The sequence below is a fragment of the Balaenoptera borealis genome (genome assembly GCF_965194805.1).
Source record: "Balaenoptera borealis genome assembly, contig: HAP1_SCAFFOLD_339, whole genome shotgun sequence".
Taxonomy (NCBI): domain Eukaryota; kingdom Metazoa; phylum Chordata; class Mammalia; order Artiodactyla; family Balaenopteridae; genus Balaenoptera; species Balaenoptera borealis.
The window spans coordinates 719,422-744,055 of record NW_028123853.1 but is presented as its reverse complement, the minus strand read 5'-3'; positions in this window follow the sequence as shown (position 1 = coordinate 744,055).

The following is a 24,634-nucleotide window of genomic DNA, read 5'->3' as shown; positions in this document are numbered from 1 at the left end:
ATCAATCACTTTGAAAAACCCGTGAAACAAAGACAGTGAAAGAGAGAGAAATTCTTACTAAATTCGTTCAGGGGCTGTGATGCCACCTGGATTGACCATATCTAGACCCACAGCTGATTGAGACATAAGGGTGGACACTCTTGGGGCTGAGAGGTTTGGTGAGGTTGGGTGAGCAAACGCAGACCCTTTAAAGTAATACTGCGTGGTTCCCATCCCATGGGTCCCAAATCTCCAGGTTCAAGGGCATCTTCCTACTTCGAAAACATGCATGAGAAACCCAGAAGATGGTACACCGTGTGATCGGGAAAGGTTTCTAAAACGCACCTCATTTCTCATCTCCCTGTGCTCGGGTTCGCCATTCCAGCCGCTTTACTAGCAATCTCCCTCCTTGGAGAATCAGCACCTTTAACCTCCTGTTCCGTACAGGTTGCAATTTGTCCTGAGGATGAACGGGAAGAGGGGGAACCAATGAGACACTAGCTCTAGGTGTTGGGACAGGCACGGGCCACTCTATTTTCCCATCAGGAAGAAGAATTAACCACAGGCTCAGCCTGCCACCCGGGACCAGAATAGGGCCTGAAGCAATCCTGCGCTTTTGCGGCCAGCTCCCAAGAAAGCGAGTGGAAAAATGGAGCTCAGGGGCACTGCAATTCACAAACCTGCAGAGTTATAAATGATAACTCTCGTCCACAAATATATTGACGGCAGGCAACGAAGAGGATTTGAAAGCAAGGCAGAATTGCAGGAAACAGATTTCAGGAGGTAGATTCGAATCGCCTTTGAAGCACGGGAAAAGCGGCAAAACCTCGACAATGATGCCCTTGGCCAAAAAGGGCGTATGCGTTTTTTCCTGAATATATTCAGGAAAAAACGCATACGCCCTTTTTGGCCAACCAAGCAACCTGGAAAGGCAAATCAGCGCTACAAAGAAGTCTCGCTTCCCATCGGTCAAAAGGGCCATGCTGAATAAAGTGTCAAACCCAGAAATGCAGGACAGGCCATGGAGAAACGGGAGCCTTGCTACGCTGATGGGCGGGATGTAAATTGCCAACAGCCCCTCTGGAGAAGTGTACGGTGTGTCCTGAAACCTCGAAAAAACTCAGCTTAGAGAGCATAGGGCACTTCCACTCATGGGCGTATACATTGGGAAAACTACAAATCAGCAAGACCCAGGCACCCCAAAGTTTAGGGCTGCTCTGTGGACAAGAACCTCCACTTCGGTACACCTTAAATATCCCAGGAAAGAGAAAAATGGATAAAGAAGTTGTGGTCCTTGTGTACAATGGAATATCACTCAGCCATGAAATCAACGTCATAAGGCTAGTAGCAGCATGATGAGTGGATTTAGGTACGACGATTCTAAGTGAAATAAGTCACACAGAAAAAGACACTTATCCTAAGATATCACTTATAGAGGGAATGTAAAAACCGCTACCCTTGAACTGAATTACAAAACAGAACAGAGTCACACGTTTAGAAAACACACTATGGCTGCTTAACGGGAAAGGTGAGGTGGGGTGATGCCTAAAAGAAGGGTTTCAAATTAGCTCAGAGACCGTTCCATAAACCCAATATGTAATAGACACGACCTACTCCTTGCTCAGTGAACTGGACTCAACACCCCCTATTCACCGCCCAAGAATATATCTGACTAGTAAGAATCTTACAACCTATGTATTGATATCTCTCTGTAAGTGAGTCAAGTGGGGGTAAAGCGGCATAAACACAGCAGTGAAAAGCAGCTAAACCCCTTTATAAAAATCAATCACTTTGAAAAACCCGTGAAACAAAGACAGTGAAAGAGAGAGAAATTCTTACTAAATTCGTTCAGGGGCTGTGATGCCACCTGGATTGACCATATCTAGACCCACAGCTGATTGAGACATAAGGGTGGACACTCTTGGGGCTGAGAGGTTTGGTGAGGTTGGGTGAGCAAACGCAGACCCTTTAAAGTAATACTGCGTGGTTCCCATCCCATGGGTCCCAAATCTCCAGGTTCAAGGGCATCTTCCTACTTCGAAAACATGCATGAGAAACCCAGAAGATGGTACACCGTGTGATCGGGAAAGGTTTCTAAAACGCACCTCATTTCTCATCTCCCTGTGCTCGGGTTCGCCATTCCAGCCGCTTTACTAGCAATCTCCCTCCTTGGAGAATCAGCACCTTTAACCTCCTGTTCCGTACAGGTTGCAATTTGTCCTGAGGATGAACGGGAAGAGGGGGAACCAATGAGACACTAGCTCTAGGTGTTGGGACAGGCACGGGCCACTCTATTTTCCCATCAGGAAGAAGAATTAACCACAGGCTCAGCCTGCCGCCCGGGACCAGAATAGGGCCTGAAGCAATCCTGCGCTTTTGCGGCCAGCTCCCAAGAAAGCGAGTGGAAAAATGGAGCTCAGGGGCACTGCAATTCACAAACCTGCAGAGTTATAAATGATAACTCTCGTCCACAAATATATTGACGGCAGGCAACGAAGAGGATTTGAAAGCAAGGCAGAATTGCAGGAAACAGATTTCAGGAGGTAGATTCGAATCGCCTTTGAAGCACGGGAAAAGCGGCAAAACCTCGACAATGATGCCCTTGGCCAAAAAGGGCGTATGCGTTTTTTCCTGAATATATTCAGGAAAAAACGCATACGCCCTTTTTGGCCAACCAAGCAACCTGGAAAGGCAAATCAGCGCTACAAAGAAGTCTCGCTTCCCATCGGTCAAAAGGGCCATGCTGAATAAAGTGTCAAACCCAGAAATGCAGGACAGGCCATGGAGAAACGGGAGCCTTGCTACGCTGATGGGCGGGATGTAAATTGCCAACAGCCCCTCTGGAGAAGTGTACGGTGTGTCCTGAAACCTCGAAAAAACTCAGCTTAGAGAGCATAGGGCACTTCCACTCATGGGCGTATACATTGGGAAAACTACAAATCAGCAAGACCCAGGCACCCCAAAGTTTAGGGCTGCTCTGTGGACAAGAACCTCCACTTCGGTACACCTTAAATATCCCAGGAAAGAGAAAAATGGATAAAGAAGTTGTGGTCCTTGTGTACAATGGAATATCACTCAGCCATGAAATCAACGTCATAAGGCTAGTAGCAGCATGATGAGTGGATTTAGGTACGACGATTCTAAGTGAAATAAGTCACACAGAAAAAGACACTTATCCTAAGATATCACTTATAGAGGGAATGTAAAAACCGCTACCCTTGAACTGAATTACAAAACAGAACAGAGTCACACGTTTAGAAAACACACTATGGCTGCTTAACGGGAAAGGTGAGGTGGGGTGATGCCTAAAAGAAGGGTTTCAAATTAGCTCAGAGACCGTTCCATAAACCCAATATGTAATAGACACGACCTACTCCTTGCTCAGTGAACTGGACTCAACACCCCCTATTCACCGCCCAAGAATATATCTGACTAGTAAGAATCTTACAACCTATGTATTGATATCTCTCTGTAAGTGAGTCAAGTGGGGGTAAAGCGGCATAAACACAGCAGTGAAAAGCAGCTAAACCCCTTTATAAAAATCAATCACTTTGAAAAACCCGTGAAACAAAGACAGTGAAAGAGAGAGAAATTCTTACTAAATTCGTTCAGGGGCTGTGATGCCACCTGGATTGACCATATCTAGACCCACAGCTGATTGAGACATAAGGGTGGACACTCTTGGGGCTGAGAGGTTTGGTGAGGTTGGGTGAGCAAACGCAGACCCTTTAAAGTAATACTGCGTGGTTCCCATCCCATGGGTCCCAAATCTCCAGGTTCAAGGGCATCTTCCTACTTCGAAAACATGCATGAGAAACCCAGAAGATGGTACACCGTGTGATCGGGAAAGGTTTCTAAAACGCACCTCATTTCTCATCTCCCTGTGCTCGGGTTCGCCATTCCAGCCGCTTTACTAGCAATCTCCCTCCTTGGAGAATCAGCACCTTTAACCTCCTGTTCCGTACAGGTTGCAATTTGTCCTGAGGATGAACGGGAAGAGGGGGAACCAATGAGACACTAGCTCTAGGTGTTGGGACAGGCACGGGCCACTCTATTTTCCCATCAGGAAGAAGAATTAACCACAGGCTCAGCCTGCCGCCCGGGACCAGAATAGGGCCTGAAGCAATCCTGCGCTTTTGCGGCCAGCTCCCAAGAAAGCGAGTGGAAAAATGGAGCTCAGGGGCACTGCAATTCACAAACCTGCAGAGTTATAAATGATAACTCTCGTCCACAAATATATTGACGGCAGGCAACGAAGAGGATTTGAAAGCAAGGCAGAATTGCAGGAAACAGATTTCAGGAGGTAGATTCGAATCGCCTTTGAAGCACGGGAAAAGCGGCAAAACCTCGACAATGATGCCCTTGGCCAAAAAGGGCGTATGCGTTTTTTCCTGAATATATTCAGGAAAAAACGCATACGCCCTTTTTGGCCAACCAAGCAACCTGGAAAGGCAAATCAGCGCTACAAAGAAGTCTCGCTTCCCATCGGTCAAAAGGGCCATGCTGAATAAAGTGTCAAACCCAGAAATGCAGGACAGGCCATGGAGAAACGGGAGCCTTGCTACGCTGATGGGCGGGATGTAAATTGCCAACAGCCCCTCTGGAGAAGTGTACGGTGTGTCCTGAAACCTCGAAAAAACTCAGCTTAGAGAGCATAGGGCACTTCCACTCATGGGCGTATACATTGGGAAAACTACAAATCAGCAAGACCCAGGCACCCCAAAGTTTAGGGCTGCTCTGTGGACAAGAACCTCCACTTCGGTACACCTTAAATATCCCAGGAAAGAGAAAAATGGATAAAGAAGTTGTGGTCCTTGTGTACAATGGAATATCACTCAGCCATGAAATCAACGTCATAAGGCTAGTAGCAGCATGATGAGTGGATTTAGGTACGACGATTCTAAGTGAAATAAGTCACACAGAAAAAGACACTTATCCTAAGATATCACTTATAGAGGGAATGTAAAAACCGCTACCCTTGAACTGAATTACAAAACAGAACAGAGTCACACGTTTAGAAAACACACTATGGCTGCTTAACGGGAAAGGTGAGGTGGGGTGATGCCTAAAAGAAGGGTTTCAAATTAGCTCAGAGACCGTTCCATAAACCCAATATGTAATAGACACGACCTACTCCTTGCTCAGTGAACTGGACTCAACACCCCCTATTCACCGCCCAAGAATATATCTGACTAGTAAGAATCTTACAACCTATGTATTGATATCTCTCTGTAAGTGAGTCAAGTGGGGGTAAAGCGGCATAAACACAGCAGTGAAAAGCAGCTAAACCCCTTTATAAAAATCAATCACTTTGAAAAACCCGTGAAACAAAGACAGTGAAAGAGAGAGAAATTCTTACTAAATTCGTTCAGGGGCTGTGATGCCACCTGGATTGACCATATCTAGACCCACAGCTGATTGAGACATAAGGGTGGACACTCTTGGGGCTGAGAGGTTTGGTGAGGTTGGGTGAGCAAACGCAGACCCTTTAAAGTAATACTGCGTGGTTCCCATCCCATGGGTCCCAAATCTCCAGGTTCAAGGGCATCTTCCTACTTCGAAAACATGCATGAGAAACCCAGAAGATGGTACACCGTGTGATCGGGAAAGGTTTCTAAAACGCACCTCATTTCTCATCTCCCTGTGCTCGGGTTCGCCATTCCAGCCGCTTTACTAGCAATCTCCCTCCTTGGAGAATCAGCACCTTTAACCTCCTGTTCCGTACAGGTTGCAATTTGTCCTGAGGATGAACGGGAAGAGGGGGAACCAATGAGACACTAGCTCTAGGTGTTGGGACAGGCACGGGCCACTCTATTTTCCCATCAGGAAGAAGAATTAACCACAGGCTCAGCCTGCCGCCCGGGACCAGAATAGGGCCTGAAGCAATCCTGCGCTTTTGCGGCCAGCTCCCAAGAAAGCGAGTGGAAAAATGGAGCTCAGGGGCACTGCAATTCACAAACCTGCAGAGTTATAAATGATAACTCTCGTCCACAAATATATTGACGGCAGGCAACGAAGAGGATTTGAAAGCAAGGCAGAATTGCAGGAAACAGATTTCAGGAGGTAGATTCGAATCGCCTTTGAAGCACGGGAAAAGCGGCAAAACCTCGACAATGATGCCCTTGGCCAAAAAGGGCGTATGCGTTTTTTCCTGAATATATTCAGGAAAAAACGCATACGCCCTTTTTGGCCAACCAAGCAACCTGGAAAGGCAAATCAGCGCTACAAAGAAGTCTCGCTTCCCATCGGTCAAAAGGGCCATGCTGAATAAAGTGTCAAACCCAGAATTGCAGGACAGGCCATGGAGAAACGGGAGCCTTGCTACGCTGATGGGCGGGATGTAAATTGCCAACAGCCCCTCTGGAGAAGTGTACGGTGTGTCCTGAAACCTCGAAAAAACTCAGCTTAGAGAGCATAGGGCACTTCCACTCATGGGCGTATACATTGGGAAAACTACAAATCAGCAAGACCCAGGCACCCCAAAGTTTAGGGCTGCTCTGTGGACAAGAACCTCCACTTCGTTACACCTTAAATATCCCAGGAAAGAGAAAAATGGATAAAGAAGTTGTGGTCCTTGTGTACAATGGAATATCACTCAGCCATGAAATCAACGTCATAAGGCTAGTAGCAGCATGATGAGTGGATTTAGGTACGACGATTCTAAGTGAAATAAGTCACACAGAAAAAGACACTTATCCTAAGATATCACTTATAGAGGGAATGTAAAAACCGCTACCCTTGAACTGAATTACAAAACAGAACAGAGTCACACGTTTAGAAAACACACTATGGCTGCTTAACGGGAAAGGTGAGGTGGGGTGATGCCTAAAAGAAGGGTTTCAAATTAGCTCAGAGACCGTTCCATAAACCCAATATGTAATAGACACGACCTACTCCTTGCTCAGTGAACTGGACTCAACACCCCCTATTCACCGCCCAAGAATATATCTGACTAGTAAGAATCTTACAACCTATGTATTGATATCTCTCTGTAAGTGAGTCAAGTGGGGGTAAAGCGGCATAAACACAGCAGTGAAAAGCAGCTAAACCCCTTTATAAAAATCAATCACTTTGAAAAACCCGTGAAACAAAGACAGTGAAAGAGAGAGAAATTCTTACTAAATTCGTTCAGGGGCTGTGATGCCACCTGGATTGACCATATCTAGACCCACAGCTGATTGAGACATAAGGGTGGACACTCTTGGGGCTGAGAGGTTTGGTGAGGTTGGGTGAGCAAACGCAGACCCTTTAAAGTAATACTGCGTGGTTCCCATCCCATGGGTCCCAAATCTCCAGGTTCAAGGGCATCTTCCTACTTCGAAAACATGCATGAGAAACCCAGAAGATGGTACACCGTGTGATCGGGAAAGGTTTCTAAAACGCACCTCATTTCTCATCTCCCTGTGCTCGGGTTCGCCATTCCAGCCGCTTTACTAGCAATCTCCCTCCTTGGAGAATCAGCACCTTTAACCTCCTGTTCCGTACAGGTTGCAATTTGTCCTGAGGATGAACGGGAAGAGGGGGAACCAATGAGACACTAGCTCTAGGTGTTGGGACAGGCACAGGTCACTCTATTTTCCCATCAGGAAGAAGAATTAACCACAGGCTCAGCCTGCCGCCCGGGACCAGAAGAGGGCCTGAAGCAATCCTGCGCTTTTGCGGCCAGCTCCCAAGAAAGCGAGTGGAAAAATGGAGCTCAGGGGCACTGCAATTCACAAACCTGCAGAGTTATAAATGATAACTCTCGTCCACAAATATATTGACGGCAGGCAACGAAGAGGATTTGAAAGCAAGGCAGAATTGCAGGAAACAGATTTCAGGAGGTAGATTCGAATCGCCTTTGAAGCACGGGAAAAGCGGCAAAACCTCGACAATGATGCCCTTGGCCAAAAAGGGCGTATGCGTTTTTTCCTGAATATATTCAGGAAAAAACGCATACGCCCTTTTTGGCCAACCAAGCAACCTGGAAAGGCAAATCAGCGCTACAAAGAAGTCTCGCTTCCCATCGGTCAAAAGGGCCATGCTGAATAAAGTGTCAAACCCAGAAATGCAGGACAGGCCATGGAGAAACGGGAGCCTTGCTACGCTGATGGGCGGGATGTAAATTGCCAACAGCCCCTCTGGAGAAGTGTACGGTGTGTCCTGAAACCTCGAAAAAACTCAGCTTAGAGAGCATAGGGCACTTCCACTCATGGGCGTATACATTGGGAAAACTACAAATCAGCAAGACCCAGGCACCCCAAAGTTTAGGGCTGCTCTGTGGACAAGAACCTCCACTTCGGTACACCTTAAATATCCCAGGAAAGAGAAAAATGGATAAAGAAGTTGTGGTCCTTGTGTACAATGGAATATCACTCAGCCATGAAATCAACGTCATAAGGCTAGTAGCAGCATGATGAGTGGATTTAGGTACGACGATTCTAAGTGAAATAAGTCACACAGAAAAAGACACTTATCCTAAGATATCACTTATAGAGGGAATGTAAAAACCGCTACCCTTGAACTGAATTACAAAACAGAACAGAGTCACACGTTTAGAAAACACACTATGGCTGCTTAACGGGAAAGGTGAGGTGGGGTGATGCCTAAAAGAAGGGTTTCAAATTAGCTCAGAGACCGTTCCATAAACCCAATATGTAATAGACACGACCTACTCCTTGCTCAGTGAACTGGACTCAACACCCCCTATTCACCGCCCAAGAATATATCTGACTAGTAAGAATCTTACAACCTATGTATTGATATCTCTCTGTAAGTGAGTCAAGTGGGGGTAAAGCGGCATAAACACAGCAGTGAAAAGCAGCTAAACCCCTTTATAAAAATCAATCACTTTGAAAAACCCGTGAAACAAAGACAGTGAAAGAGAGAGAAATTCTTACTAAATTCGTTCAGGGGCTGTGATGCCACCTGGATTGACCATATCTAGACCCACAGCTGATTGAGACATAAGGGTGGACACTCTTGGGGCTGAGAGGTTTGGTGAGGTTGGGTGAGCAAACGCAGACCCTTTAAAGTAATACTGCGTGGTTCCCATCCCATGGGTCCCAAATCTCCAGGTTCAAGGGCATCTTCCTACTTCGAAAACATGCATGAGAAACCCAGAAGATGGTACACCGTGTGATCGGGAAAGGTTTCTAAAACGCACCTCATTTCTCATCTCCCTGTGCTCGGGTTCGCCATTCCAGCCGCTTTACTAGCAATCTCCCTCCTTGGAGAATCAGCACCTTTAACCTCCTGTTCCGTACAGGTTGCAATTTGTCCTGAGGATGAACGGGAAGAGGGGGAACCAATGAGACACTAGCTCTAGGTGTTGGGACAGGCACGGGCCACTCTATTTTCCCATCAGGAAGAAGAATTAACCACAGGCTCAGCCTGCCGCCCGGGACCAGAATAGGGCCTGAAGCAATCCTGCGCTTTTGCGGCCAGCTCCCAAGAAAGCGAGTGGAAAAATGGAGCTCAGGGGCACTGCAATTCACAAACCTGCAGAGTTATAAATGATAACTCTCGTCCACAAATATATTGACGGCAGGCAACGAAGAGGATTTGAAAGCAAGGCAGAATTGCAGGAAACAGATTTCAGGAGGTAGATTCGAATCGCCTTTGAAGCACGGGAAAAGCGGCAAAACCTCGACAATGATGCCCTTGGCCAAAAAGGGCGTATGCGTTTTTTCCTGAATATATTCAGGAAAAAACGCATACGCCCTTTTTGGCCAACCAAGCAACCTGGAAAGGCAAATCAGCGCTACAAAGAAGTCTCGCTTCCCATCGGTCAAAAGGGCCATGCTGAATAAAGTGTCAAACCCAGAAATGCAGGACAGGCCATGGAGAAACGGGAGCCTTGCTACGCTGATGGGCGGGATGTAAATTGCCAACAGCCCCTCTGGAGAAGTGTACGGTGTGTCCTGAAACCTCGAAAAAACTCAGCTTAGAGAGCATAGGGCACTTCCACTCATGGGCGTATACATTGGGAAAACTACAAATCAGCAAGACCCAGGCACCCCAAAGTTTAGGGCTGCTCTGTGGACAAGAACCTCCACTTCGGTACACCTTAAATATCCCAGGAAAGAGAAAAATGGATAAAGAAGTTGTGGTCCTTGTGTACAATGGAATATCACTCAGCCATGAAATCAACGTCATAAGGCTAGTAGCAGCATGATGAGTGGATTTAGGTACGACGATTCTAAGTGAAATAAGTCACACAGAAAAAGACACTTATCCTAAGATATCACTTATAGAGGGAATGTAAAAACCGCTACCCTTGAACTGAATTACAAAACAGAACAGAGTCACACGTTTAGAAAACACACTATGGCTGCTTAACGGGAAAGGTGAGGTGGGGTGATGCCTAAAAGAAGGGTTTCAAATTAGCTCAGAGACCGTTCCATAAACCCAATATGTAATAGACACGACCTACTCCTTGCTCAGTGAACTGGACTCAACACCCCCTATTCACCGCCCAAGAATATATCTGACTAGTAAGAATCTTACAACCTATGTATTGATATCTCTCTGTAAGTGAGTCAAGTGGGGGTAAAGCGGCATAAACACAGCAGTGAAAAGCAGCTAAACCCCTTTATAAAAATCAATCACTTTGAAAAACCCGTGAAACAAAGACAGTGAAAGAGAGAGAAATTCTTACTAAATTCGTTCAGGGGCTGTGATGCCACCTGGATTGACCATATCTAGACCCACAGCTGATTGAGACATAAGGGTGGACACTCTTGGGGCTGAGAGGTTTGGTGAGGTTGGGTGAGCAAACGCAGACCCTTTAAAGTAATACTGCGTGGTTCCCATCCCATGGGTCCCAAATCTCCAGGTTCAAGGGCATCTTCCTACTTCGAAAACATGCATGAGAAACCCAGAAGATGGTACACCGTGTGATCGGGAAAGGTTTCTAAAACGCACCTCATTTCTCATCTCCCTGTGCTCGGGTTCGCCATTCCAGCCGCTTTACTAGCAATCTCCCTCCTTGGAGAATCAGCACCTTTAACCTCCTGTTCCGTACAGGTTGCAATTTGTCCTGAGGATGAACGGGAAGAGGGGGAACCAATGAGACACTAGCTCTAGGTGTTGGGACAGGCACGGGCCACTCTATTTTCCCATCAGGAAGAAGAATTAACCACAGGCTCAGCCTGCCGCCCGGGACCAGAATAGGGCCTGAAGCAATCCTGCGCTTTTGCGGCCAGCTCCCAAGAAAGCGAGTGGAAAAATGGAGCTCAGGGGCACTGCAATTCACAAACCTGCAGAGTTATAAATGATAACTCTCGTCCACAAATATATTGACGGCAGGCAACGAAGAGGATTTGAAAGCAAGGCAGAATTGCAGGAAACAGATTTCAGGAGGTAGATTCGAATCGCCTTTGAAGCACGGGAAAAGCGGCAAAACCTCGACAATGATGCCCTTGGCCAAAAAGGGCGTATGCGTTTTTTCCTGAATATATTCAGGAAAAAACGCATACGCCCTTTTTGGCCAACCAAGCAACCTGGAAAGGCAAATCAGCGCTACAAAGAAGTCTCGCTTCCCATCGGTCAAAAGGGCCATGCTGAATAAAGTGTCAAACCCAGAAATGCAGGACAGGCCATGGAGAAACGGGAGCCTTGCTACGCTGATGGGCGGGATGTAAATTGCCAACAGCCCCTCTGGAGAAGTGTACGGTGTGTCCTGAAACCTCGAAAAAACTCAGCTTAGAGAGCATAGGGCACTTCCACTCATGGGCGTATACATTGGGAAAACTACAAATCAGCAAGACCCAGGCACCCCAAAGTTTAGGGCTGCTCTGTGGACAAGAACCTCCACTTCGGTACACCTTAAATATCCCAGGAAAGAGAAAAATGGATAAAGAAGTTGTGGTCCTTGTGTACAATGGAATATCACTCAGCCATGAAATCAACGTCATAAGGCTAGTAGCAGCATGATGAGTGGATTTAGGTACGACGATTCTAAGTGAAATAAGTCACACAGAAAAAGACACTTATCCTAAGATATCACTTATAGAGGGAATGTAAAAACCGCTACCCTTGAACTGAATTACAAAACAGAACAGAGTCACACGTTTAGAAAACACACTATGGCTGCTTAACGGGAAAGGTGAGGTGGGGTGATGCCTAAAAGAAGGGTTTCAAATTAGCTCAGAGACCGTTCCATAAACCCAATATGTAATAGACACGACCTACTCCTTGCTCAGTGAACTGGACTCAACACCCCCTATTCACCGCCCAAGAATATATCTGACTAGTAAGAATCTTACAACCTATGTATTGATATCTCTCTGTAAGTGAGTCAAGTGGGGGTAAAGCGGCATAAACACAGCAGTGAAAAGCAGCTAAACCCCTTTATAAAAATCAATCACTTTGAAAAACCCGTGAAACAAAGACAGTGAAAGAGAGAGAAATTCTTACTAAATTCGTTCAGGGGCTGTGATGCCACCTGGATTGACCATATCTAGACCCACAGCTGATTGAGACATAAGGGTGGACACTCTTGGGGCTGAGAGGTTTGGTGAGGTTGGGTGAGCAAACGCAGACCCTTTAAAGTAATACTGCGTGGTTCCCATCCCATGGGTCCCAAATCTCCAGGTTCAAGGGCATCTTCCTACTTCGAAAACATGCATGAGAAACCCAGAAGATGGTACACCGTGTGATCGGGAAAGGTTTCTAAAACGCACCTCATTTCTCATCTCCCTGTGCTCGGGTTCGCCATTCCAGCCGCTTTACTAGCAATCTCCCTCCTTGGAGAATCAGCACCTTTAACCTCCTGTTCCGTACAGGTTGCAATTTGTCCTGAGGATGAACGGGAAGAGGGGGAACCAATGAGACACTAGCTCTAGGTGTTGGGACAGGCACGGGCCACTCTATTTTCCCATCAGGAAGAAGAATTAACCACAGGCTCAGCCTGCCGCCCGGGACCAGAATAGGGCCTGAAGCAATCCTGCGCTTTTGCGGCCAGCTCCCAAGAAAGCGAGTGGAAAAATGGAGCTCAGGGGCACTGCAATTCACAAACCTGCAGAGTTATAAATGATAACTCTCGTCCACAAATATATTGACGGCAGGCAACGAAGAGGATTTGAAAGCAAGGCAGAATTGCAGGAAACAGATTTCAGGAGGTAGATTCGAATCGCCTTTGAAGCACGGGAAAAGCGGCAAAACCTCGACAATGATGCCCTTGGCCAAAAAGGGCGTATGCGTTTTTTCCTGAATATATTCAGGAAAAAACGCATACGCCCTTTTTGGCCAACCAAGCAACCTGGAAAGGCAAATCAGCGCTACAAAGAAGTCTCGCTTCCCATCGGTCAAAAGGGCCATGCTGAATAAAGTGTCAAACCCAGAATTGCAGGACAGGCCATGGAGAAACGGGAGCCTTGCTACGCTGATGGGCGGGATGTAAATTGCCAACAGCCCCTCTGGAGAAGTGTACGGTGTGTCCTGAAACCTCGAAAAAACTCAGCTTAGAGAGCATAGGGCACTTCCACTCATGGGCGTATACATTGGGAAAACTACAAATCAGCAAGACCCAGGCACCCCAAAGTTTAGGGCTGCTCTGTGGACAAGAACCTCCACTTCGTTACACCTTAAATATCCCAGGAAAGAGAAAAATGGATAAAGAAGTTGTGGTCCTTGTGTACAATGGAATATCACTCAGCCATGAAATCAACGTCATAAGGCTAGTAGCAGCATGATGAGTGGATTTAGGTACGACGATTCTAAGTGAAATAAGTCACACAGAAAAAGACACTTATCCTAAGATATCACTTATAGAGGGAATGTAAAAACCGCTACCCTTGAACTGAATTACAAAACAGAACAGAGTCACACGTTTAGAAAACACACTATGGCTGCTTAACGGGAAAGGTGAGGTGGGGTGATGCCTAAAAGAAGGGTTTCAAATTAGCTCAGAGACCGTTCCATAAACCCAATATGTAATAGACACGACCTACTCCTTGCTCAGTGAACTGGACTCAACACCCCCTATTCACCGCCCAAGAATATATCTGACTAGTAAGAATCTTACAACCTATGTATTGATATCTCTCTGTAAGTGAGTCAAGTGGGGGTAAAGCGGCATAAACACAGCAGTGAAAAGCAGCTAAACCCCTTTATAAAAATCAATCACTTTGAAAAACCCGTGAAACAAAGACAGTGAAAGAGAGAGAAATTCTTACTAAATTCGTTCAGGGGCTGTGATGCCACCTGGATTGACCATATCTAGACCCACAGCTGATTGAGACATAAGGGTGGACACTCTTGGGGCTGAGAGGTTTGGTGAGGTTGGGTGAGCAAACGCAGACCCTTTAAAGTAATACTGCGTGGTTCCCATCCCATGGGTCCCAAATCTCCAGGTTCAAGGGCATCTTCCTACTTCGAAAACATGCATGAGAAACCCAGAAGATGGTACACCGTGTGATCGGGAAAGGTTTCTAAAACGCACCTCATTTCTCATCTCCCTGTGCTCGGGTTCGCCATTCCAGCCGCTTTACTAGCAATCTCCCTCCTTGGAGAATCAGCACCTTTAACCTCCTGTTCCGTACAGGTTGCAATTTGTCCTGAGGATGAACGGGAAGAGGGGGAACCAATGAGACACTAGCTCTAGGTGTTGGGACAGGCACAGGTCACTCTATTTTCCCATCAGGAAGAAGAATTAACCACAGGCTCAGCCTGCCGCCCGGGACCAGAAGAGGGCCTGAAGCAATCCTGCGCTTTTGCGGCCAGCTCCCAAGAAAGCGAGTGGAAAAATGGAGCTCAGGGGCACTGCAATTCACAAACCTGCAGAGTTATAAATGATAACTCTCGTCCACAAATATATTGACGGCAGGCAACGAAGAGGATTTGAAAGCAAGGCAGAATTGCAGGAAACAGATTTCAGGAGGTAGATTCGAATCGCCTTTGAAGCACGGGAAAAGCGGCAAAACCTCGACAATGATGCCCTTGGCCAAAAAGGGCGTATGCGTTTTTTCCTGAATATATTCAGGAAAAAACGCATACGCCCTTTTTGGCCAACCAAGCAACCTGGAAAGGCAAATCAGCGCTACAAAGAAGTCTCGCTTCCCATCGGTCAAAAGGGCCATGCTGAATAAAGTGTCAAACCCAGAAATGCAGGACAGGCCATGGAGAAACGGGAGCCTTGCTACGCTGATGGGCGGGATGTAAATTGCCAACAGCCCCTCTGGAGAAGTGTACGGTGTGTCCTGAAACCTCGAAAAAACTCAGCTTAGAGAGCATAGGGCACTTCCACTCATGGGCGTATACATTGGGAAAACTACAAATCAGCAAGACCCAGGCACCCCAAAGTTTAGGGCTGCTCTGTGGACAAGAACCTCCACTTCGGTACACCTTAAATATCCCAGGAAAGAGAAAAATGGATAAAGAAGTTGTGGTCCTTGTGTACAATGGAATATCACTCAGCCATGAAATCAACGTCATAAGGCTAGTAGCAGCATGATGAGTGGATTTAGGTACGACGATTCTAAGTGAAATAAGTCACACAGAAAAAGACACTTATCCTAAGATATCACTTATAGAGGGAATGTAAAAACCGCTACCCTTGAACTGAATTACAAAACAGAACAGAGTCACACGTTTAGAAAACACACTATGGCTGCTTAACGGGAAAGGTGAGGTGGGGTGATGCCTAAAAGAAGGGTTTCAAATTAGCTCAGAGACCGTTCCATAAACCCAATATGTAATAGACACGACCTACTCCTTGCTCAGTGAACTGGACTCAACACCCCCTATTCACCGCCCAAGAATATATCTGACTAGTAAGAATCTTACAACCTATGTATTGATATCTCTCTGTAAGTGAGTCAAGTGGGGGTAAAGCGGCATAAACACAGCAGTGAAAAGCAGCTAAACCCCTTTATAAAAATCAATCACTTTGAAAAACCCGTGAAACAAAGACAGTGAAAGAGAGAGAAATTCTTACTAAATTCGTTCAGGGGCTGTGATGCCACCTGGATTGACCATATCTAGACCCACAGCTGATTGAGACATAAGGGTGGACACTCTTGGGGCTGAGAGGTTTGGTGAGGTTGGGTGAGCAAACGCAGACCCTTTAAAGTAATACTGCGTGGTTCCCATCCCATGGGTCCCAAATCTCCAGGTTCAAGGGCATCTTCCTACTTCGAAAACATGCATGAGAAACCCAGAAGATGGTACACCGTGTGATCGGGAAAGGTTTCTAAAACGCACCTCATTTCTCATCTCCCTGTGCTCGGGTTCGCCATTCCAGCCGCTTTACTAGCAATCTCCCTCCTTGGAGAATCAGCACCTTTAACCTCCTGTTCCGTACAGGTTGCAATTTGTCCTGAGGATGAACGGGAAGAGGGGGAACCAATGAGACACTAGCTCTAGGTGTTGGGACAGGCACGGGCCACTCTATTTTCCCATCAGGAAGAAGAATTAACCACAGGCTCAGCCTGCCGCCCGGGACCAGAATAGGGCCTGAAGCAATCCTGCGCTTTTGCGGCCAGCTCCCAAGAAAGCGAGTGGAAAAATGGAGCTCAGGGGCACTGCAATTCACAAACCTGCAGAGTTATAAATGATAACTCTCGTCCACAAATATATTGACGGCAGGCAACGAAGAGGATTTGAAAGCAAGGCAGAATTGCAGGAAACAGATTTCAGGAGGTAGATTCGAATCGCCTTTGAAGCACGGGAAAAGCGGCAAAACCTCGACAATGATGCCCTTGGCCAAAAAGGGCGTATGCGTTTTTTCCTGAATATATTCAGGAAAAAACGCATACGCCCTTTTTGGCCAACCAAGCAACCTGGAAAGGCAAATCAGCGCTACAAAGAAGTCTCGCTTCCCATCGGTCAAAAGGGCCATGCTGAATAAAGTGTCAAACCCAGAAATGCAGGACAGGCCATGGAGAAACGGGAGCCTTGCTACGCTGATGGGCGGGATGTAAATTGCCAACAGCCCCTCTGGAGAAGTGTACGGTGTGTCCTGAAACCTCGAAAAAACTCAGCTTAGAGAGCATAGGGCACTTCCACTCATGGGCGTATACATTGGGAAAACTACAAATCAGCAAGACCCAGGCACCCCAAAGTTTAGGGCTGCTCTGTGGACAAGAACCTCCACTTCGGTACACCTTAAATATCCCAGGAAAGAGAAAAATGGATAAAGAAGTTGTGGTCCTTGTGTACAATGGAATATCACTCAGCCATGAAATCAACGTCATAAGGCTAGTAGCAGCATGATGAGTGGATTTAGGTACGACGATTCTAAGTGAAATAAGTCACACAGAAAAAGACACTTATCCTAAGATATCACTTATAGAGGGAATGTAAAAACCGCTACCCTTGAACTGAATTACAAAACAGAACAGAGTCACACGTTTAGAAAACACACTATGGCTGCTTAACGGGAAAGGTGAGGTGGGGTGATGCCTAAAAGAAGGGTTTCAAATTAGCTCAGAGACCGTTCCATAAACCCAATATGTAATAGACACGACCTACTCCTTGCTCAGTGAACTGGACTCAACACCCCCTATTCACCGCCCAAGAATATATCTGACTAGTAAGAATCTTACAACCTATGTATTGATATCTCTCTGTAAGTGAGTCAAGTGGGGGTAAAGCGGCATAAACACAGCAGTGAAAAGCAGCTAAACCCCTTTATAAAAATCAATCACTTTGAAAAACCCGTGAAACAAAGACAGTGAAAGAGAGAGAAATTCTTACTAAATTCGTTCAGGGGCTGTGATGCCACCTGGATTGACCATATCTAGACCCACAGCTGATTGAGACATAAGGGTGGACACTCTTGGGGCTGAGAGGTTTGGTGAGGTTGGGTGAGCAAACGCAGACCCTTTAAAGTAATACTGCGTGGTTCCCATCCCATGGGTCCCAAATCTCCAGGTTCAAGGGCATCTTCCTACTTCGAAAACATGCATGAGAAACCCAGAAGATGGTACACCGTGTGATCGGGAAAGGTTTCTAAAACGCACCTCATTTCTCATCTCCCTGTGCTCGGGTTCGCCATTCCAGCCGCTTTACTAGCAATCTCCCTCCTTGGAGAATCAGCACCTTTAACCTCCTGTTCCGTACAGGTTGCAATTTGTCCTGAGGATGAACGGGAAGAGGGGGAACCAATGAGACACTAGCTCTAGGTGTTGGGACAGGCACGGGCCACTCTATTTTCCCATCAGGAAGAAGAATTAACCACAGGCTCAGCCTGCCGCCCGGGACCAGAATAGGGCCTGAAGCAATCCTGCGCTTTTGCGGCCAGCTCCCAAGAAAGCGAGTGGAAAAATGGAGCTCAGGGGCACTGCAATTCACAAACCTGCAGAGTTATAAATGATAACTCTCGTCCACAAATATATTGACGGCAGGCAACGAAGAGGATTTGAAAGCAAGGCAGAATTGCAGGAAACAGATTTCAGGAGGTAGATTCGAATCGCCTTTGAAGCACGGGAAAAGCGGCAAAACCTCGACAATGATGCCCTTGGCCAAAAAGGGCGTATGCGTTTTTTCCTGAATATATTCAGGAAAAAACGCATACGCCCTTTTTGGCCAACCAAGCAACCTGGAAAGGCAAATCAGCGCTACAAAGAAGTCTCGCTTCCCATCGGTCAAAAGGGCCATGCTGAATAAAGTGTCAAACCCAGAAATGCAGGACAGGCCATGGAGAAACGGGAGCCTTGCTACGCTGATGGGCGGGATGTAAATTGCCAACAGCCCCTCTGGAGAAGTGTACGGTGTGTCCTGAAACCTCGAAAAAACTCAGCTTAGAGAGCATAGGGCACTTCCACTCATGGGCGTATACATTGGGAAAACTACAAATCAGCAAGACCCAGGCACCCCAAAGTTTAGGGCTGCTCTGTGGACAAGAACCTCCACTTCGGTACACCTTAAATATCCCAGGAAAGAGAAAAATGGATAAAGAAGTTGTGGTCCTTGTGTACAATGGAATATCACTCAGCCATGAAATCAACGTCATAAGGCTAGTAGCAGCATGATGAGTGGATTTAGGTACGACGATTCTAAGTGAAATAAGTCACACAGAAAAAGACACTTATCCTAAGATATCACTTATAGAGGGAATGTAAAAACCGCTACCCTTGAACTGAATTACAAAACAGAACAGAGTCACACGTTTAGAAAACACACTATGGCTGCTTAACGGGAAAGGTGAGGTGGGGTGATGCCTAAAAGAAGGGTTTCAAATTAGCTCAGAGACCGTTCCATAAACCCAATATGTAATAGACACGACCTACTCCTTGCTCAGTGAACTGGACTCAACACCCCCTATTCACCGCCCAAGAATATATCTGACTAGTAAGAATCTTACAACCTATGTATTGATATCTCTCTGTAAGTGAGTCAAGTGGGGGTAAAGCGGCATAAACACAGCAGTGAAAAGCAGCTAAACCCCTTTATAAAAATCAATCACTTTGAAAAACCCGTGAAACAAAGACAGTGAAAGAGAGAGAAATTCTTACTAAATTCGTTCAGGGGCTGTGATGCCACCTGGATTGACCATATCTAGACCCACAGCTGATTGAGACATAAGGGTGGACACTCTTGGGGCTGAGAGGTTTGGTGAGGTTGGGTGAGCAAACGCAGACCCTTTAAAGTAATACTGCGTGGTTCCCATCCCATGGGTCCCAAATCTCCAGGTTCAAGGGCATCTTCCTACTTCGAAAACATGCATGAGAAACCCAGAAGATGGTACACCGTGTGATCGGGAAAGGTTTCTAAAACGCACCTCATTTCTCATCTCCCTGTGCTCGGGTTCGCCATTCCAGCCGCTTTACTAGCAATCTCCCTCCTTGGAGAATCAGCACCTTTAACCTCCTGTTCCGTACAGGTTGCAATTTGTCCTGAGGATGAACGGGAAGAGGGGGAACCAATGAGACACTAGCTCTAGGTGTTGGGACAGGCACGGGCCACTCTATTTTCCCATCAGGAAGAAGAATTAACCACAGGCTCAGCCTGCCGCCCGGGACCAGAATAGGGCCTGAAGCAATCCTGCGCTTTTGCGGCCAGCTCCCAAGAAAGCGAGTGGAAAAATGGAGCTCAGGGGCACTGCAATTCACAAACCTGCAGAGTTATAAATGATAACTCTCGTCCACAAATATATTGACGGCAGGCAACGAAGAGGATTTGAAAGCAAGGCAGAATTGCAGGAAACAGATTTCAGGAGGTAGATTCGAATCGCCTTTGAAGCACGGGAAAAGCGGCAAAACCTCGACAATGATGCCCTTGGCCAAAAAGGGCGTATGCGTTTTTTCCTGAATATATTCAGGAAAAAACGCATACGCCCTTTTTGGCCAACCAAGCAACCTGGAAAGGCAAATCAGCGCTACAAAGAAGTCTCGCTTCCCATCGGTCAAAAGGGCCATGCTGAATAAAGTGTCAAACCCAGAAATGCAGGACAGGCCATGGAGAAACGGGAGCCTTGCTACGCTGATGGGCGGGATGTAAATTGCCAACAGCCCCTCTGGAGAAGTGTACGGTGTGTCCTGAAACCTCGAAAAAACTCAGCTTAGAGAGCATAGGGCACTTCCACTCATGGGCGTATACATTGGGAAAACTACAAATCAGCAAGACCCAGGCACCCCAAAGTTTAGGGCTGCTCTGTGGACAAGAACCTCCACTTCGGTACACCTTAAATATCCCAGGAAAGAGAAAAATGGATAAAGAAGTTGTGGTCCTTGTGTACAATGGAATATCACTCAGCCATGAAATCAACGTCATAAGGCTAGTAGCAGCATGATGAGTGGATTTAGGTACGACGATTCTAAGTGAAATAAGTCACACAGAAAAAGACACTTATCCTAAGATATCACTTATAGAGGGAATGTAAAAACCGCTACCCTTGAACTGAATTACAAAACAGAACAGAGTCACACGTTTAGAAAACACACTATGGCTGCTTAACGGGAAAGGTGAGGTGGGGTGATGCCTAAAAGAAGGGTTTCAAATTAGCTCAGAGACCGTTCCATAAACCCAATATGTAATAGACACGACCTACTCCTTGCTCAGTGAACTGGACTCAACACCCCCTATTCACCGCCCAAGAATATATCTGACTAGTAAGAATCTTACAACCTATGTATTGATATCTCTCTGTAAGTGAGTCAAGTGGGGGTAAAGCGGCATAAACACAGCAGTGAAAAGCAGCTAAACCCCTTTATAAAAATCAATCACTTTGAAAAACCCGTGAAACAAAGACAGTGAAAGAGAGAGAAATTCTTACTAAATTCGTTCAGGGGCTGTGATGCCACCTGGATTGACCATATCTAGACCCACAGCTGATTGAGACATAAGGGTGGACACTCTTGGGGCTGAGAGGTTTGGTGAGGTTGGGTGAGCAAACGCAGACCCTTTAAAGTAATACTGCGTGGTTCCCATCCCATGGGTCCCAAATCTCCAGGTTCAAGGGCATCTTCCTACTTCGAAAACATGCATGAGAAACCCAGAAGATGGTACACCGTGTGATCGGGAAAGGTTTCTAAAACGCACCTCATTTCTCATCTCCCTGTGCTCGGGTTCGCCATTCCAGCCGCTTTACTAGCAATCTCCCTCCTTGGAGAATCAGCACCTTTAACCTCCTGTTCCGTACAGGTTGCAATTTGTCCTGAGGATGAACGGGAAGAGGGGGAACCAATGAGACACTAGCTCTAGGTGTTGGGACAGGCACGGGCCACTCTATTTTCCCATCAGGAAGAAGAATTAACCACAGGCTCAGCCTGCCGCCCGGGACCAGAATAGGGCCTGAAGCAATCCTGCGCTTTTGCGGCCAGCTCCCAAGAAAGCGAGTGGAAAAATGGAGCTCAGGGGCACTGCAATTCACAAACCTGCAGAGTTATAAATGATAACTCTCGTCCACAAATATATTGACGGCAGGCAACGAAGAGGATTTGAAAGCAAGGCAGAATTGCAGGAAACAGATTTCAGGAGGTAGATTCGAATCGCCTTTGAAGCACGGGAAAAGCGGCAAAACCTCGACAATGATGCCCTTGGCCAAAAAGGGCGTATGCGTTTTTTCCTGAATATATTCAGGAAAAAACGCATACGCCCTTTTTGGCCAACCAAGCAACCTGGAAAGGCAAATCAGCGCTACAAAGAAGTCTCGCTTCCCATCGGTCAAAAGGGCCATGCTGAATAAAGTGTCAAACCCAGAATTGCAGGACAGGCCATGGAGAAACGGGAGCCTTGCTACGCTGATGGGCGGGATGTAAATTGCCAACAGCCCCTCTGGAGAAGTGTACGGTGTGTCCTGAAACCTCGAAAAAACTCAGCTTAGAGAGCATAGGGCACTTCCACTCATGGGCGTATACATTGGGAAAACTACAAATCAGCAAGACCCAGGCACCCCAAAGTTTAGGGCTGCTCTGTGGACAAGAACCTCCACTTCGTTACACCTTAAATATCCCAGGAAAGAGAAAAATGGATAAAGAAGTTGTGGTCCTTGTGTACAATGGAATATCACTCAGCCATGAAATCAACGTCATAAGGCTAGTAGCAGCATGATGAGTGGATTTAGGTACGACGATTCTAAGTGAAATAAGTCACACAGAAAAAGACACTTATCCTAAGATATCACTTATAGAGGGAATGTAAAAACCGCTACCCTTGAACTGAATTACAAAACAGAACAGAGTCACACGTTTAGAAAACACACTATGGCTGCTTAACGGGAAAGGTGAGGTGGGGTGATGCCTAAAAGAAGGGTTTCAAATTAGCTCAGAGACCGTTCCATAAACCCAATATGTAATAGACACGACCTACTCCTTGCTCAGTGAACTGGACTCAACACCCCCTATTCACCGCCCAAGAATATATCTGACTAGTAAGAATCTTACAACCTATGTATTGATATCTCTCTGTAAGTGAGTCAAGTGGGGGTAAAGCGGCATAAACACAGCAGTGAAAAGCAGCTAAACCCCTTTATAAAAATCAATCACTTTGAAAAACCCGTGAAACAAAGACAGTGAAAGAGAGAGAAATTCTTACTAAATTCGTTCAGGGGCTGTGATGCCACCTGGATTGACCATATCTAGACCCACAGCTGATTGAGACATAAGGGTGGACACTCTTGGGGCTGAGAGGTTTGGTGAGGTTGGGTGAGCAAACGCAGACCCTTTAAAGTAATACTGCGTGGTTCCCATCCCATGGGTCCCAAATCTCCAGGTTCAAGGGCATCTTCCTACTTCGAAAACATGCATGAGAAACCCAGAAGATGGTACACCGTGTGATCGGGAAAGGTTTCTAAAACGCACCTCATTTCTCATCTCCCTGTGCTCGGGTTCGCCATTCCAGCCGCTTTACTAGCAATCTCCCTCCTTGGAGAATCAGCACCTTTAACCTCCTGTTCCGTACAGGTTGCAATTTGTCCTGAGGATGAACGGGAAGAGGGGGAACCAATGAGACACTAGCTCTAGGTGTTGGGACAGGCACAGGTCACTCTATTTTCCCATCAGGAAGAAGAATTAACCACAGGCTCAGCCTGCCGCCCGGGACCAGAAGAGGGCCTGAAGCAATCCTGCGCTTTTGCGGCCAGCTCCCAAGAAAGCGAGTGGAAAAATGGAGCTCAGGGGCACTGCAATTCACAAACCTGCAGAGTTATAAATGATAACTCTCGTCCACAAATATATTGACGGCAGGCAACGAAGAGGATTTGAAAGCAAGGCAGAATTGCAGGAAACAGATTTCAGGAGGTAGATTCGAATCGCCTTTGAAGCACGGGAAAAGCGGCAAAACCTCGACAATGATGCCCTTGGCCAAAAAGGGCGTATGCGTTTTTTCCTGAATATATTCAGGAAAAAACGCATACGCCCTTTTTGGCCAACCAAGCAACCTGGAAAGGCAAATCAGCGCTACAAAGAAGTCTCGCTTCCCATCGGTCAAAAGGGCCATGCTGAATAAAGTGTCAAACCCAGAAATGCAGGACAGGCCATGGAGAAACGGGAGCCTTGCTACGCTGATGGGCGGGATGTAAATTGCCAACAGCCCCTCTGGAGAAGTGTACGGTGTGTCCTGAAACCTCGAAAAAACTCAGCTTAGAGAGCATAGGGCACTTCCACTCATGGGCGTATACATTGGGAAAACTACAAATCAGCAAGACCCAGGCACCCCAAAGTTTAGGGCTGCTCTGTGGACAAGAACCTCCACTTCGGTACACCTTAAATATCCCAGGAAAGAGAAAAATGGATAAAGAAGTTGTGGTCCTTGTGTACAATGGAATATCACTCAGCCATGAAATCAACGTCATAAGGCTAGTAGCAGCATGATGAGTGGATTTAGGTACGACGATTCTAAGTGAAATAAGTCACACAGAAAAAGACACTTATCCTAAGATATCACTTATAGAGGGAATGTAAAAACCGCTACCCTTGAACTGAATTACAAAACAGAACAGAGTCACACGTTTAGAAAACACACTATGGCTGCTTAACGGGAAAGGTGAGGTGGGGTGATGCCTAAAAGAAGGGTTTCAAATTAGCTCAGAGACCGTTCCATAAACCCAATATGTAATAGACACGACCTACTCCTTGCTCAGTGAACTGGACTCAACACCCCCTATTCACCGCCCAAGAATATATCTGACTAGTAAGAATCTTACAACCTATGTATTGATATCTCTCTGTAAGTGAGTCAAGTGGGGGTAAAGCGGCATAAACACAGCAGTGAAAAGCAGCTAAACCCCTTT